The following is a 7,595-nucleotide window of genomic DNA, read 5'->3' on the forward strand; positions in this document are numbered from 1 at the left end:
TAATTGCCTAGGTGTGTGGCCTTGGGCAAGTCACTTAACCCCATTTGCCTTGCAAAAAAATCCAAACCTATTAGATTGATGCTTGAGGTCCCTGAAACCTTCAGGGACATGCGTGGGTCACAAAGCCAGAATGGTTTTGAGCACATGGTTGCCTCCTCCCTCAACTCATAACCTTGATACTAAAAACTCAGTTTTTGTCCTTCCAGCTCTGCCTCTCCTCAACTTCCATCTCATTTCCTAGACTGCTTCATAGCACCTGCATATATTCACCCCTTTCCATATGCCCTTTAGAGATCAATTTATCCTGTTAGATAAAATCCCTCCTTGATGACAGAGTTGTCTTGCTTTTAGAATTTTCATCCTGAGAGCTTAGTATACATATAGTGTTTGACTTGTTGATTTATCAGTTGGCTTAAAGGATAGGGATTAGATGTCTTTTGGAAAGACACTAGGAAGTCTTACAGATTTTAAGAGCTGGTAGAAGACAGGGTGATACACTCTGAAGGTCTCTCTTAAGAACTTTGGAATTAATTATGCAGCATGGGAGACACTGGCACACAACCTCCCAGCATGGCATGCCCTCATCAGAGAGGGATCAGCATTCTATGAACAAGGCAGAATGGAAGTCACTCAAAAGTAAGATGAAATTGTCAAGTTTAGAGTAAGCAGATGTTCACATTCCGCCCTGGGGTAGAGCATTCTGAGCTCCTATCAGTCTGATCGGTCCCAGTCAGACACTTGTCTCTAGCAGAGTGATGCCACTTTAGTCTTCTGCAATATTGAATGACAAGAACCAATCAACCAACTTATCAGAAGAAGGGGCATAGCATGAATTGTGCTGATTTGAAATCAGAACTGTGATTTACTGTATCACCCGAGGTCTTCAAATAACTTCAAGTTGGGGGGTGGTTGAAGTAGAGGGTCTTATTTAAGGGCAAAAAGGACTAGAGGGTCCCCCAGGTCTTTTCCACCTGAGTCTCTGACTGAAAGTGAATCCCACCTAGAAGTGTACTCCTGGAATCAGCTCAGAACATCTTGAAAATGTCAATGCAAAAGAGTGAATATTGACAACAATCTTTGCATGTAATTGGAAAAAGGAAAAAAAAACTTAGCATGAACTGATGCAAAGTGAAAGAAGCAGAACCAGGACATTGTACACAGGAAAACAATATTGTTAGATGATCTGCTATGAATAACTTTGCTATTCTCAGCAATCCAATGATCCTAGAAAATGTCAAAGGCTATTCTCATGATGAAAGGTGCTATCCATCTCCAGAAAAATAGCTAATGGGAGTCTGAAAACAAATACTTTATTTTTCTTATTTTCTTGGGGGGGGGTTTGTATTATGTGTTTTCTTTTACAGCATGACTTACACAGAAATGTGTTGCTCACAACTATACATGTATAGCCGTGGGAAGTAATCAAGTGTTTTGCTTTCACAAGGGTAAGAAAGGGTACTGCAAGAATAATACAGGTGTCTGGGAGAATAATACATTACAAAAAACAGGATGCCTGGTTTTTGAGGCAACCTAAGAGATGCCAATCTGTTTACAGGAAAGGACACAGTTAAGACAAAAGGAAAGGGTCAAGTAACTAGGCATAGGTTGAATAACCAGAGAAGGAAGTAGCTGTTCTTGCTCATTAGCATAATGGGCTACTTCAGTTCGGTTCTGCCTGTGAGGAATTCAGAGTCGGGAAAGCAAGGGTAGAATAAAACAAAAATTTATTTTAAAAGGTTACAGCAGAGAGAGAGAGAGAGAGAGAGAGAGAGAGAGAGAGAGAGAGAGAGAGAGAGAGAGAGAGAGAGAGAGAGAACGGACAACCAAGCAGTGTTGGCTGGGCCAGCAGATCAGAGAAGACTGCAGGCCTGAGTAGGAGTCCAACCCAAGTTTTTATGTCTTGCCTCTCATCCAGAGGGCAAAAGGTGAACTCCCTCTCTAAGGGAGATCAGGATGCAAATTTTACATTAAACAATGAATCAATGGTAATGGGGATCTCCACCCAATTTGAGCAGCCTTTAAGATTACAAATTTTGTTTCCTTTACAATCATAATTCTCTGCTTCTAGTTAATTTACATCTCAAGAGTACGTGGTGGTCAATTTATTCTCCACCCAATTTCTACCTTCACAATTCTTTACATCTTTCCCCAGCATCAAGGTTGGTTTAAATCTAATTTCTACCATCAAAAATGAGTTTTTCCAGCAGATTTTATCTGATGGGGAATCTTTACCCCAGCAATTAGTGCTTTCAAATTTATCATTATGCTATATTAAAGTTGTTTCTGAGTCTTATTTACCTAATCCATTCTGACAATTTTTCCTATTTTTTAGCCTGCACCACATTGTTTTATTTTGATTTCCCTTTTATTACTGACAAACATTAACAAATGTGAACATTTCTCCATATAAGGAAACATACAAGGACTTAGACACAAAACAATATTTATCACAGTTCATTTTGTCTATTTCAAATTTGTTATTTGAATTCCAGCCATCCCTTTTTGTTATCTCCTGAACTTCCTTCCAATTTCTCCAGAGTATTTTTTAAAAAGATTCATTGGTATTCTTTTCTTCAGTACCTTTAGGTCCTTTATCTCACTGGGGATATATACTTAGTTGCACTACCACTAGGTAAAATGTAAACTCAGTTTGGAGACTTTGAGAGGGGGGGGAGCTGGGTATAATTTCAAATTGCTTTCCAGAAGGTTTAGATCAATTCTACCAACAGTGTATTAGTCTCTGTTCTCTCATAGCCCCACCAACAACTGTTATTTTTGCCTTTTTTGTCATTCGTGTCAATCTGATGTGGGTGGGGTAGAAATTCAAAGTTGTTTTAATTTGCATTTATTTTCATTAGTAGTGATTTAAAATATATATATATTTTTTAATATAGATAACAACTAGCCTGAATATAGTGCTTTAAGGTTACCAAGTCACCTTAGGGATTTTATTTCATTTGATCCTGGGATCAACCACCCTGTGAAGAAGACACTATTCATTATCTTCATTTTTCAGTTAAGAGAACTAAGGTAAATGATAAAGTAACTTCCCTAGAGTCACACTGCTAATAAGGCAGGATTCTAACTCTGGTCTGCCTTACTCAAAGTCTCTATCCACTGCACCACCCAGGAGGTGCATAGCTTGCCTTTCCTTGCTTTGGCTTGCATTTATGTAGTGTTGTAAAATGAGCAAGCACTTTTCTATCTCATTCATTCCTCACAGCTTTGGGTATATTGCCTCATCTTTATCCTTTTATTTGGTAAGATTATCTTTTGTTTGGATGATTTTTTTGACCCATGCATTCTTAAGAGTTCTATTTTGATTTTCTTTTCTCCTTATGTTCATAAAGGGTTTGCTTAATTTGTTTTCTACATTTGTTCACATTTTTTTTATACACTAGTAATTGGTTAATTTTTGTAAAGGTTCCTTTAACAAAAGGTGCTGTGCAAAACTGAGAAATATGCATAATTGTTGATTCCCATTAAGAGGTGTATTAACAATATACAACATGGAAACAAAATAAAGACTGACAGACTGCTTTCCATGGGGCGGGGGGAGTAAGATTGGGAGAAAAATTGTAAAACTCAAAACTCAAAAAACAGAGGTGTATCAAATCTAACCTTTCCAAAATTTTATTCAGACTTTAAACTTTTCTTGTTCTTCTTTTAGTAAGACTTCTCTAAATCACAAAAAGACCATACTAAGGTCCCCCAATCGTCTGTTTTTCTTTATTCCCAAAATTCAATTAACTTTTAGGTATTCAGATGCTCTGCTTTTCAAGACATACATTTAGTATGGTTACATTATCTACAGTGCTAATATATTTCCCTTACTTTTTTAACAATGTCTCTTTTTAGTTTTTTGAAATCATGAAGCCACTCCTGGTTTTTTATATTTTAATGATGCAACCATTCACTTGCAGTATAGTAGTCTTCACTTTAGCTGTTGAATCTTTTTGCTTTAAGCGCATTTCTTGTAAACAACATATTGTAGGATTCTGCTTTTTAATCCATTTGGTCATTTTCCACTTTTTTTGACTGAGCTCATCCAACTCAGCATTGTGCTTATGACAGAGAGATGTGTTTTTCCATCCCAATCTACTATATTTCCTCTTTTTGCCAAGGTGATGAAATCAAGGGATTAGTATCCGTTGCTGTATTTGGAATGGCCTGTCCCTGCCCCTTTGTTCTTTGCTACCTGCATTATCCCTAGATCTAGACCCTGGAGGTGCCACCTTTTCCCTCCAGGAATTTCCCAGGGAGCCCTTTGTCAGTCCTAGAACCAGATCCTGCCAAGGTTTCATCTTGATCTCATGACCCTCTCCAGTGCTGAGAGGCCTTTCCCAAATCAGATTCAACCTGAAACACTCTATTAATCATCCAGAGGCCACAGAGATGAAAGAAAAAACATTAATGAGAATATAGTAGTCATTCTTTCTTGTGAGAGAATGAGATGGGGGAAGACTAGGTGTGAAAAGGTCCACCCTTGTGAAAGAAACACATGCAGACAAGACAGGTGACTGGGGCAGAGGAGAAGGAGTGGGGGGGGCTCATACTCCCTTGTTGCAGACTGTAGGGGCTTCCTCATGAGGCCTTCTTGCCTCCCTATCAAACATAATGGATATTCATTTGGGATGGTTTCCACCACCTCCCAGGGGATGCTTTGGTTAGGAAGCCTTTCTTTTGAAGCGGAGGTCTACACTCCTTTTTTGATATCTTCCCACTAAGGTGCTTTCTTCAGGACTGGTGGACACTATTCACTCTCCATGGGCCAGGTCAAGTTAGCCTCTTCCCTTCAGGGACACACTATTTCTTTTAATCAATAATTAAAAAGTCCTTCCCTTCAGTCAAGCTGCTCACAAAAAAAGCAGTTTTCTTCTCTTTGATTGTTTTTGTATTGCTCCACTGCTGGATGCCTAACCCAGGGGTCTCCAAATAACGTGCAAGGGATGTGGGCTGTGAGAAGTGTGCGCATGCTGTCTCCAATGTTTCATGTATAGATTTTAGGGGGTTCGTTAACTTGGATGAGGAAAAAATATATCTTTATTTGCATTAACTTCTTATCTGACATTTAGTATTTCCTTCAATGATTAAAAATGTCATTTTTCTGAGATGAGTCCACTGGCACATTAGACCAACAAAGGAGTTTATTATCCAAAAATATAATCTGGTCTAGACCATGGCTAGTGCTGCTGTGGGCAGATGGATATCTGGGCTATTGAATCAGTCCTTCCCAGTCTAACACTGAGGATAGACATCTTCCCCTAATTTCCAAGGGCTGCTGCCTTCTGAACTACAGGACATGCTTCTATTGTGGCCAGAGGTTATCAGAACATAGTACAAGGTAAAAAACAAAAAACAAAAGAAGGGCCCTTATTTGGCACACCATTAAGAGCTGGGGATAAGATGTTTCTGCTGAGATAGGGGAACTGCAGCATTTTCTTCTGCAGTTACAGGTGGCTGTCCTCTGCCCCACAGGTTTTAGACAAGGTTACATATGTTGTTTTTCTTTTTTACTGGGGAAAGGAGAGAAGTGCTTGTAAATTGAGAACAAAGGAAAAAGAATGGTGAGGAGAGCCAGACTGCTGGGTGGCATCCTGAGCGGGAGTAAAGATTAGAAATGATCAAAATTGAAGACAGAAAGAAGGAAAGTGGCCACTCTACTCATCCCCAACAGGAAAAGGCAATTGCAAATTAAGACCAGAGGCAGGTTGGTTTAATGGAGTAGAGCTGGTCTCCAAGACAGAAGGACCTTCCAAATCCTGGCTTCTGACCCATCATTCTCTCTTGACCCTGGGCAGACCATTTAACAATAACCTTCAGTTGCACAATAATGGAAAAGCCCTGCTTAATGTCGCTCCTTCTAATCTATCCCTCATCCAGTCACAGAAGTAATTTTTCTTAAGTGCAGATATGAGATCATTCTTCCACTCATTACACTCTAAGAGGGTTCCCTAATGCCTCTAGAAACAAATATAAATAAAATAACCATTCGGCTTTTAAAGTGCCACCTGCCAATCTCACTAGATACTGCTGCCTTTCCTATTGACAATTCCTCCCCCAAACTTGCCCTCTTTCTGTCCTGTGCCCCCAGTGTTGCTTGTAACCCACTCTGCCCTCTGCACCCCCAGCTCACAGAATGCATTACTTCCTTTAGGTATTCAGATCAAGGATCTACAGGGATAAGGAACTCTGGGGTGAGGAAGCTCACTTTCAATTTGTATCTTCAGCACCTTCCCTGAAACTTTTAGTCTTAGTGAACCTAAGAGATTTAAGTGTTTTGTACAATCATAGGTATCAGGGCAATTTTCTGAACTCAAAGCCAGTTCTCTATTCAATATTCCATATACTGCCTCTCTTTATTCTGTATAAATTTAGACACAGGGATATACGCTGGTCAATATTTACCAACCAGCTTTCCAAAGCAGAACATACTTTTAAAGTTTATATTTTTAACATTTTCTCTATCACTTTTTTAAGTTTAGACAATCAACAAAATAGCAAATCAAGTCTTTATACAAAGAATTTGTTGCTTTCCAAGATATAAATACTCATACTAGAACTTTAATGATCAGCTCTCCTGTGTCAGTAGGAGCTGGCTCTAGCACCTCTGTTTTCTGTAGGCTATAAGCCCCTTGAGGACAAGGAGTATTCTATTTTTTATCTTTCTAATTCATCCTGGGAGGATCCAGCACGAAGATGGTGCTCAACAAATGATTACAGATTGATACATGGCAGAACAGGGGACAAGGAGGCTGAGGGAAAGGGATTTTCTTAACAGGTTCCTGGATTCCCAGGAGGGCACACAGCTGCATCCCAGTTGTGCCCAATATGAGGCTTGAACCCAGACCCTGAGTTTAAAAGCCTCATGCTTTTAATGAGCTAGCTGGGCAACTAGGTGGTACAGTAGACAGCACTGGCCTTTTGGAGTCAGGAGAATAGCAGTTTGAATGCAGCCTCAGACATTTGACTCTGGCTGCCTAGCTAGCATCCAGGGCCATCTCCAGTCATCCTGATCCATGTCTGGCCACTGAACCAGATAGCTTTGGAGGAGAAAATGAGGCTGGTGACATAATACAGCTTCTTCTCACTCAAATCCAATTCATGTGCTTGTCATGGCATCACCTCCATGATGTTAAGGTCTTCTTCAAGAATGAAGGACCAAAAAACCCCCAAAAAGCAAACAAACAAAAAGGAGGGTACAGGTCTGATAAAAAAGAAATCAAAGCTCTGCACTATCCTAACAAAGTAATTAAGCTTCTCTTCAGATTAAAAAGTGATAGTTTGATTACTTTTCCTTTTCAATTCTGAACACTTCTTTAGGGATGAAAGGCACAGTGCAGTGAAATGTGCAAATAAATTTAAATACTCCATCTCCATGGAAACCACATTTCTTCCTGGTCACTACTAATCCACTGAGCACATTACATAAAAAAACAAAACAAAACAAAAGAAGGCCCCAAACTGTCTGCCCCAGGCTCAGGGCAGCAGCCACAGGACTACTCAGTCTTACCCACTATGGAAGCTCCTGGCAGCAAAGAGGGAAACTGCAAACTCCTTTTACAGAGGAATGTCATATGGGCAGATTCAAGACC

This window comes from Macrotis lagotis, chromosome 5 (assembly GCF_037893015.1).
Source record: "Macrotis lagotis isolate mMagLag1 chromosome 5, bilby.v1.9.chrom.fasta, whole genome shotgun sequence".
Taxonomy (NCBI): domain Eukaryota; kingdom Metazoa; phylum Chordata; class Mammalia; order Peramelemorphia; family Peramelidae; genus Macrotis; species Macrotis lagotis.